Genomic DNA, 9,184 nt, shown 5'->3' with positions numbered 1-9,184 from the left:
CTTCATTAAGTAGCTCAATGCCTTAGGCAACAGATTACTTATAAATAGTATAATATTTAGTGGCTCCTTAATTTTGCAGTCAGACATTATTAATGGTCCATGACTCAGAATCAGGAGGAAGTTAAAATACATGCACACATCCACTCTTGCTTCCACGTGCACACAGGGGTACACATACGTCGAGAAGACAATCCAAAGCTAGGGCTATGAGCTAATCTTACAGTGATTTTTGGAAAACCAAGGTCAAAATGAAAGAGGAAGAAGACCAAAGTTATCTTTCATCAAACAATGCAAAAGAACATATTCCACGTGCTGATTAATGGGTTCATTGTTGCTATCCCTGACTATCGCCAAAGCATTACTTTGGGGTACCATTTTGCCAGTTTTATTAGCCCCAAAGATAATTTGTTGAGTCTCACTTGGCAAAGAAATCAATAAATTTTCCATAGCAAATGTAATCATTTAGGTAATTTAGGTAGAAAGATCACAGTAATTTAGAGCATTCAACAGGGAAAATTTAGGTCTTCATCTGTTTTTTTGGTGTGTGCACACATGATTGCATTTGCCATGAACACACTATGAGAGGATGGGGTGGTAGAAGAGAAGGCCAAAGAGAAGTTGTCAACACAGCCTTGTGAAGAACACCTCACAAAGAAGAAAAGCCTCGGACAAATCGAGGGCTTTGGGGACAGTCTAAATGTTCAAATTGTACCTTGGTTAAAACTACTTACACCACACATTTCTTTTTTTCCCCACTAGAAGTAGAGGAGTCCGTCATGATAAGGTCTCCTGGTGTGATCAGAGATATGGTTATTCCTGGCCTCCAAGCCCCTGGAAACCCTCTGAACCCAAAGACCTTGTCCTGTATCCCCCAGCCCTGCCGCTCACCCACCAACATTGCAGGAAACTTGAGCTCCGACCATCGGTCAGATACCTAACTAGATTGGTGCACTCACAAACCATTCACATACTTCCAGGTACAGGGTCTATTTCCTGCTTCTGTAATAAGGTATATGGAAAAATTTTCTGGCCAGAAGGCATTATTATTTAGCTTTCTGTAAAGCACGAGGCTTATAATGTGTCTATGGAAAACACCAGAATTTTGACTCCCATTGCATTGGTTGTAGCCCCTGGGTAATTCTTATCGCATTTTCTATTTCTCTGCTTCTCAGTTATTCCTCAAATCACAGAACATAAACCTAAAGACCATGTGATCAAACTTGACAGCCTGGGAAACAGATGCGTAGAAGGAAAACAAAGGTTGTGGCCGTGGGCAACCAAAGTGACCTGCAGGGATGAGACCAGCTTCCCCTACCTTGTCCCTGGAGCTGATTCCTTCTCCATCACACCACACATTCACCTCTGGGTCTGGTGATTCAGAGTCAGCAAGACATCCTCACACCTCTGCTCTGCATTGCAAAGATATTGAACAAACTCAGAAAAACCTGGATAAACCCAGGGCCCAGGTAAGCAGACTATCAACACTACGATGGCTTAGCACATTCTTGCTTTGTTTCTGTTCTGCTCCATGGGAAGAAGCAGCAAATGACAAACCCCAAGCTAATGCTCCTGGACAGCAGACCCATGTTGTGTCCAGCTGCACCCTGGTCCAAGCACTCCCCTCCATAAGATGCCCAGAGAACTGGACACTCATGTACCTGCTGACCCTTCAGCCCAGCATGCTCCAGACTGCAGTGCCATCTCTGGCATTAGTGCTCCCCCACCCTCCTTGGTACATGTGGCTCCTCTGTTTCTACATTGGTAAGTAAGGCAGTGGTGGATAGCTTTGTTCAAAGTTATCAATCCCTGGTTTATTGCCTTAGGGCTGGCTGAGGCCTGGGGAGAGAACTCACAGGGTCCCAGACCTGTGCCAGGTGAGGTGCAGGCAGAGAAAGAGGAAGCCTGGGTTGTAAACTTGGTAGAAAAACTGAGCTCCTTCTTGGTTTGCCCTGTAACTCTCCAAACACAGATTTTAAAGGGCCTCTTCTCCCATGGACCCACAGTACTGCAGGGCTCATATGGCCAGGAAGACGCCTGCAAACTCTGCTCCTGGGGTCCCCGGGGCCTCTCTGTGGGAATCGGCTGCTCCAAGTAAGGTCCCTGGAGGCAGCTTCGACCTCCTATCTCAAACCATCTGACACTGCGGCACAGCACGGCTGTACGGGAGCACACATGAACGCATTAGCTGGACAGTGGATTTGGGGAGGAGAGGCTCTCAACAGTGGCCCCGTCCACTTCCCCCCCCTGCATGGGCCCTGCTCCCTGCCTTGCTTTGCTGTGACCTCCTCAGGAAAGGGCGCCAATGTTTGCAGAGCACCTGCCACATGCAGTCCGGACAAGGTGCTTCAGGCTCATTGATCCTGCTGAGCATCTCGAGGTCAGGGTCAATGTGCCCTCTCACAGATGGCTCAGGGGTAAGTGAGACCACCATCAGCAGGGCAGCGCTGGCAGAGTGCAGGGGAATTCATATAAATAGAACTCCAGAGAGGATCGCAGCCATACCTGTCTATCAGGAAGTCTCTGCTGCGTGAGAATTGGGAGTTGGTTTGAAAGCAAGTGAAATTAAGATTAATAGAGAGAAAGAGGAGCATCTGGGGGTGTTAGAAGTTAGAAATAGCAGGACGATGGAAAGAGACAGAGCCGGCAGGGTGGCGAACTACTGCAGGGACTAGAAGAATGTTGGTTTCAGAGTCAGAAGTCTTGGGTTTAGACCAGACTGGTGTAACCTCTGAGCCTCATTTATTCATCTATAAAACAGAACTAAACTAGAGGTACTGTTGTCATAGGCCGATCAGCAAGAGTAAGCAACATACAGGAAGGTGCCCAGTACACAGTTGACGCTCCACAAATGCTTGTTCCCTTCTAGCTGAGCAGAAGAGGCCTGTCCATCATCACTTCTCACAACTGGGAAACGTTAGGTTGGCATTCCTGCCCCAGCAGTGCCCCCAGACTATCCCTCCATGGGCCATTATGCTTCAGAAGACTCATTTGCATGCCCAGGTTGGAAACTGCTCAGCTCAGGCATGGAATGTGCTGGCCCCACCAATTTGATTTTCAAATCATTTCCCTCTGAACAGGAGCCTCCCTCAAAGTAGAGACCAGCCAGTGGCTGCTTGGGGGGCTGGGGTGTGGGGGTCGCTAAGGACCATACTGATGATTCCAGGACACTGAGATTGCAGAGATGGAAGGGGTGCACCCACCCTGTGCCACGTGCCCTCCTCCCAGTATGTGCATTTCTGCAAACCAGGTTAAGATGCTTCAAGGGAGTACATGGGGAGAAGTCAGGGGAGACTGAGAGCCGGGTGTAGGGAGAGGGCAGGGCCCCTGATTTGGCATTGGATGTTGTGGGTGCGTGTAGAGTCTAGATCCCTATTTCTTACCCCAGTCAGCCATCTCAGGCTTCTGGCCAGGTTAAGGAGAGCTGGGCAAAGACCTAGTACCCGCCTTGTCCCCTTCCATCAAGCTGTGGGAACTCTCTGTATCCTAAACTGCCCATCAGCAGCTCTTCCAGATAATGCCAGCAGAGGGCTCCAGAAGCCCGGCAGACGGATTTCCAGCCGCGTGGCACCGCTCACTCAGCAATTTCTCATCTGCCTGGAGCTTCTTCACAGCAATGTCTTGCCCAGTCAGTCTCATCTGTAGTCTGAATAGGAGGCCACCTGATGTGATTATCACCCCATATTACAAATGGGGCAATGGAGACTCGGAGAGATAGGGACTTGCTTTAAGTCTTGTAGGTAAGAAGCCTTTGGCTTCTAAGCTGCTGCCCTGACCCTCCTTCCAGTGCTCACACAGGAGGCAGGAGCCCTGCTGAGAGCAACTTCTAATGACTGAATCCTTCTATTCATCTGTTATGGCTTCTGCAACAAATTACTACCAGCCCATTGGCTTAAAACAGCACAAATTTATTATCTTACAGTTCTGTAGATCAGGAGTCTCACTGGGCTAAACCCAGGAATGCAGGGTGCATTCCTCCTGGAAGTTCTAAGGGAGACCCCGTTTCCTTGCCGTGTACAGCTTCTAGAGGCCGCAAGCATTCCTGGGCTCATGGCTCCTTCCCCGTCTTCAAAGCCAGCAGCATGGTCTCTTCAACTCTCTGTCTCTCCATCCCTCTGTGCCCTCTGACTCTGACCCCCTTGTCTCCCTCTTATAGAGACTTCTGTGATTACATTGGGCCCGCCCACATAATCCAAAACATTCTTTTCTCAAGACCCTTAACTCAATCACACCCATAAAGTCTCTTTTGCCATGTAAGGTAACATATTCAAGGTTCTGGGGATTAGGACATGGACATTTTGCGGGGGCGAGTGCATTATTCTGCCTTTTGGGTCAAAAAAAAAAGGCCTAGGCAAGTAAGCTGCCCATCAGGGTTAGCAGAGTCTGCAGAGCTTGGCAAGCTTGGGTCTCCTCCCGGGCCAAAAGAAAAGGTGGAGAGTGGAAATGTCCGGAGGAAGAAGGAGCCATGGGTCTGAGACTAGTTGTTTGTTCACCACCATCACTTCCTTCTTTCCTGGGCTCTCTCTTAGCCTGCATTCCCAGTCTCCCTTTAGATGAGGTGGCCCAGAAAGCCTCCCCCACGGTTCTACCTCCTCGCTGGATGCAGAGCGTCCCAACTTACGAGAATCACCTGGGGCCTGCTAGACACTCTGACACCCAGCTTACCCCTGGGATGTGAGCTTTGGCTCATTCAGGGAGGGGCCCGGGGAAAGAGTGTTTCATAAGCGCCCAGAGATCTTCCTGAGGACATGCATTGGTGAGACTGCATTAGATCACAGGGTTGCTGGCTAACTCCTGAGGCCGGGTTGGGGTGGGAATCCTTAAGAAGGCAATGGAGCCCCCATCTGTGGAGCCCCCATCTGTGGAGTCCAGCCAGTCAGCATCCTGTGAGCTGGCCTCGGGCCTGTGCTCTGGAGCTTCCAGGGGAAGGACAGAAGTGTCTCCCTGATAGAGGCATGTGATCTGAGCAGAGGACTTTCTTCCCTTGCTCAAGAGGCCTACCTGGGCAAGTGAAAGCAAGGGAGGCTGCCACGAATGTAGCTCCAGAGCTGGTACGTGGGCTGTGGAGGCTGCCCAAGGCCCGACCCTTTGAGAGAAAGCATTAACAAGCCACCCAGATAGGATGGGAGGGAAGGACTTTGCCCACAGAGTTCACAACCATTTGATAGATCTCAGAAACAAGGCTTAGAGAGTGAGCCAGCCTCAGGCCGGTTCCCCATCCAAGCTTCCCCTGCTGCACCCCTCTGCCCAGTGAGCTGAGGTCCGGAGGCCATTCCGACTCTTTCCACCTCAGCCCAGGTCTCCCATATGTGAAGCTGCTGGCCGCCTGCAATGCCCTCCACTCACCACCCTCACCAAATGCAGCCTGGGAAAGTTACAAAATATTTCCACCCCTAAGGTCTTTTCACCCTCAGAATGACCTTCCCCCAAGTAAGGCAGGACACTCTCTATATGCCCCCTACTATAGACATGGCGACACCAGCCTGGCACCCTGACTTTCAAGCCCCTACCACACCCACCTCTTAGGAGCTGAACGTCAGAGTTACAAAGGTGCGAGCATTGTATCCCACATCCGGCTGCCTCTGGTGCCTGTAGTTTCCTTCTCCAGAATGAACACTGAAGGTACCTCAAAAAGAAGCCAGCTGAACTCAGATTTCTGTGAAATACAACAGAGATGCTCATTTTCAACCCTGCACTGCCACCTACTGGCCAGACGGGCTGGGTCATTTCCAGTGAGATAGGGTAGTGGACTTGAAGTCCAGGCAGCAGTGAGGCTGCGAACACTCACCTTCCAATCTTGCTTCTCTTGCAGCACAGGACCTAGCCAGACCCTCATCATCCCCAAGGTGTGACTGACCCACCTCTTTTCCTGTCCTTGTTTCTACCATCAAATCCATCTCAGAAGGTATGGTTTTATTGAAAAGAATCCACTAAAATAACTCATATTGAGGTGTTATGATTGATGCGGGCTTTAATTGTTATCTATCCCTTCCCTGGGCTGTTGGAGAAAAAAAAATTTTTAATTGGAATCTAAGTGGGGTCATGTTTACTCCAAAGAAATGATTCTCTAATGGTGAAATTTCTCTGTGGTGGTGTTTGGATAGGAAGAAGTCAGCAGAGCTCTTCCTAAGCATCCCTTGACCTCTGACTCACCCTGAGTACAGAGGTAGAGTTAGTAGAGCACATCTGGAGCCCATCATCTGAGAATGTTATGAAGCAACAGAATATTAGAGTTGTCAGGGCCCTTAGAGGCCTGGTCATTACACAGATAAACCTGAGAATGGGAAGTGGTTTGTCCATATGGAACAGACTGGAGACAATCTCTTCCCCAAAGGCTTAAGTTTTGGTGAATTCCTGGATGAAGCTATGCCTAGGGTTTTAAGGGCAAATGTGAGGTTCAAATCACAGAGAGCAGTCATACCCCTCCCCCCACACTATCCCCTATTCCCTCTCCGAGATGACTCGAGGGCTGGTGGAGGGGAGGCCTCTGTGGGACAGTGGGAGCACCACCCACCTCCTCCAGCTTAGTGTCTGTACTGTTCATGCTTGCCTGTTCTACATGATCCAGCTCCTGGGTCCTCTCCAAGTAGGGGCCTGAGAGGAATTCTGACTTATTTTCCATCTCTTTATCTCTCTGAGATACATTTTCGACTCTTTTCTTTTTTCAATTCACTAATTCTTTTGCAGATGTGCCTAATCTAATGTTTAAGCCAGCTTGATTTTTTTAATTTTAATAATTATATTTTCATTTTTAGATGTTGTATTTGGTTGTCCAAACTGTTTGGGTTTTTTTGATCATTTTGTGTTTTCGCTTGTGTTTTCTATTTCCCCTTTCACCTCGGTAAGTATTTAAAACATATGAGTTTTTATTCTGCTCCTGATAATTCCATTTCCAACGTCCTTGGTGGTCTAGTTCTAACATTTTCTTTTTCTGTTGACATTTGCTCACGGTCGATTGTTTCTTCATGTTTTGGCTTAATTTTCCTTGAGTTCATATTTGACTGTTCTTGGTTCTGTGGAATCCCGGAAGAACTGGGTTGAGGGTCAATCCTCGGGAGAGATTTGCATTTGTTTTTATCAGGAGCCCTTGGACAACTGCCATCTTGGCAATACACCAAAATAATTCTCAGCTTAGTCATTCTTTGGGGATTGTAAATTTAGACCCAAAATCCATGTGAGGATGAGCTTCTGTCTAAAACTGTCCCAAGGGGGGTGGGGGCAGGTAGGATGTGGAGAGAGGACGAAGTCTCTCTCTTCCTCCTCACCTTCTCCCTTCTCCCTCTCTGTCTTCTTTACACAAAGCTGAGGCCAGTACACTCATGTTTTCCTGTTCTTTTTTCTATCCCACTTCTAACTGGGAGCATAGTTCTTTGAGGAGTCTAGAGTTTCTCAGTGTCTCAGTCCTGACACTCCATCTTGCCTTCATGGGCCCAAGGCCTGGCCTTCTCTTCTGTATGGCTGTTAAAAACCAGTGTCTGTGGTTTTCAGGTATTTCCAGATGCTTCAGAGCAGCCCACAGCATCCAAGATCGCTTGGCACTCTGCTTTTAGCCTCTTCTTAGCTTTTGGTCCCTGTGCGTTCCCTCGCTTTTCAACACGTTCAGATAGGCATTTCGAATGTTTGTTTTATTTTAATTAACATGTCTAGATATTTACATTGGCATTTTTGCCCCAGAATATCTAGTCCAGAACTGAAAGTCTTAATTTTGTATTTAAATGTTTAAATGTTTGCCACATGCGAAGAATTACTCAGTCATAACAACTAAGAAGTTGGAGGGATCGCAATACATACAGGAGACCGCCCTTACTTCTGACACCAATTACAAGTTTGATCACTTGCTACATAGACTAACAGAACTCATGGGAAGCTGTAACCCTCATGTTATATTCATGGGCACAGATGGACATCATTTGAGGGAAGAAGGAGCTCTGGTAGAGTCCGGAGAATCACATCTGGGGCTCCTGTTGTCCCCTCCCTGTGGAGTTGGGATGCCTTGCTTCCCCAGTACTGACATCTGACAAGACACAAGAGTACTGACAAGCAGGCAGTTCCCCAACCTGGGTGTCCAGTTTGTATTGGGGCTCACATGGCTCATCTCAGTCTCTAGCACCCCAAGAAGCCCAGAAGCCCCGCCATAGGTTACACCGCTGGCCTTCCTACTGTGGCCAGCTCCCACCCTAAGACTGTCATTCTCTTCTGAAACTGCAGTTAGACTATCCAGTGCGATCCAAGGCTCCCAGGCAAAGACACTGCTATCAAACCCGATTTTCTGGCTTAGGAATCACCTTTCAGGGGCAAAGGGCAAAAGTTAATATTTTGGGCAAAGTTAAATTCTTTACTACACACCACAGTATTTCTACCAAGCTTCTCTATTCTGGGATTCTTCATTTAGATTCATTTCTTGGATGGCAGAATTTTCAATCTACCAGGAGCATCCTGAGTGCTACATTCCCTGAGTTCTTACATATCTGCAGACATTTGCCTTGCTCCTTATACTAGAAAGAAAACTGGTCTCAGTGTAAAGTTCTTGATCCCATTTTACCTGTCAGAATGTTGGCCCCGAATGCTGCTCTGGAAGTGAGGTTGGCCTGCTCCCAGCCCCACTCCGCTACCCCCCTAACCCCCCCACTCCACCCCTACCCCTACCACCAAGGAGTCAAGTCTCCTGCTCGACTTTACTTAGGGTCATTTCTTGATGCTCAGCAAACTTATCAGGACATGTCTCGGGATTGACGGTTATAATTTTTATGGGATGTACTATAAGCTTTTTTCTATGTAAATTTCAACCTTTCCTCATTTCAGGAAGGTTTTCTTCTATTAACATTTTATCGGTTTTTAAAATTTATTTATTCTGTTCTCTCTTTCAGAAGAATCATTCTTTTGTATTTATCTTCTCCATAATCACTTCTATTTCACTGTTCTTTTTAACTTATCTGGCACGGTCCCCCTTTTGAGCTTCTAATGTGGCTTTTATCTCTTTAATAATTTCATTTTTCTTTGCTATTACTTTCCTGAGCTCCTCTAGCTCACTTTTCCCCTCTTTCTGATGTAAATTTGTATATCTGGTCCAATCTCTTTCATATGTACTTTAAGCCAATTTTTTTTTTCCTAAGAAGGAAAAAAAAAAATTCCAATTTCTTCTTTGCTCTGCTCCCCAGGGTCCTCTGGGTGGAGTTCCTCTACTATG

This window comes from Pteropus vampyrus, unplaced genomic scaffold (genome assembly GCF_000151845.1).
Source record: "Pteropus vampyrus isolate Shadow unplaced genomic scaffold, Pvam_2.0 Scaffold87, whole genome shotgun sequence".
NCBI classification, from domain to species: Eukaryota; Metazoa; Chordata; class Mammalia; order Chiroptera; family Pteropodidae; genus Pteropus; species Pteropus vampyrus.
The sequence above is the reverse complement of the archived record's forward strand: the minus strand, read 5'-3'. Positions refer to the sequence as shown.